At 39.8% G+C, this 876-nt stretch overlaps 1 protein-coding gene across 2 annotated transcripts in view; it reads right to left on the bottom strand.

Moving 5' to 3' along the window:
• The window catches only part of LOC117100096, an 11268-nt gene that overhangs the window by 1397 nt on the left and 8995 nt on the right, over positions 1-876 (bottom strand). The gene's annotated exons all lie outside the window — the stretch shown is intronic.

Raw genomic sequence — 876 nt, 5'->3', positions numbered from 1 at the left:
GATAGCCTATTTATACTCATGTTGCCCGGTTGTCTAGTGAAAAATTAGCAAGAAAAAATATTTTCTTTAAGTTAAAAAAATAAAAAAAAACGGAATTTTTTAGACAATCCCTGCACAGAAAGTATCACAGCCCAAAAGTACACTGTAGCTAGTTTTCAGCTCTCCACATGCAGTGAGTGTTGAATTATTAAGATGATCCCCTAGACAGTCACCAACAATCCAGGATAGCATGTAACGTTATCTCTCCCAACAGATGATAGATAGATCGTTCAATCTGGTAGAACATTTTAATTCAATATAATTTAATTCAATAGAACTTTTATATTCAATAATTAAACACTGGTGATCTTCAATGCTGTAGGTGGGCTAGCCTAGGCCCTAGGCGGGGCGCTAGGGTCTCATCTAGGCTAGGCTAGGCCTACCTTAGCCTAACTAGCCTAAATAAAGCACGATTTATTGTCATTGGGGTGAGTAACTTGAGACCTATACATTCAACAGCTGATTGGCTTATTGATTTCTGGGCCCTTTGTAAAATATTAGAATGGGGATTAGATGTAAGGGGCGTACGCCCTTCCCCTATTTTTTTGCAAAAAACTTTCACCCACAGTGTTTAACGGGCCGGCAAAACCGGGGGAGGGGGTGGACCCCCCCAACTTTTTAACAAAAAAAATATATGTCTGGAGATTTTTGTATGATTGGAAAGAAATGCAAGAAATGAAAGAGTGAAGGAGGCGAAGGATGGGAAAGGGAATGTTTATCCAGTCCCCAACAGAGTTAAATTTTCTCGCAATTCACATTGGCGGATCTGGGGAGGGGGTAGGGGTCCTGACCCCTCCCTTGGCCAACAAAAAAAAAAAAAAAAAAAAAAATTCTAGA

The sequence above is a fragment of the Anneissia japonica genome, unplaced genomic scaffold (genome assembly GCF_011630105.1).
Source record: "Anneissia japonica isolate Jap-2015-1 unplaced genomic scaffold, ASM1163010v1 scaffold439_len473750_cov173, whole genome shotgun sequence".
Taxonomy (NCBI): domain Eukaryota; kingdom Metazoa; phylum Echinodermata; class Crinoidea; order Comatulida; family Comatulidae; genus Anneissia; species Anneissia japonica.
The sequence above is the reverse complement of the archived record's forward strand: the minus strand, read 5'-3'. Positions and strand labels throughout refer to the sequence as shown.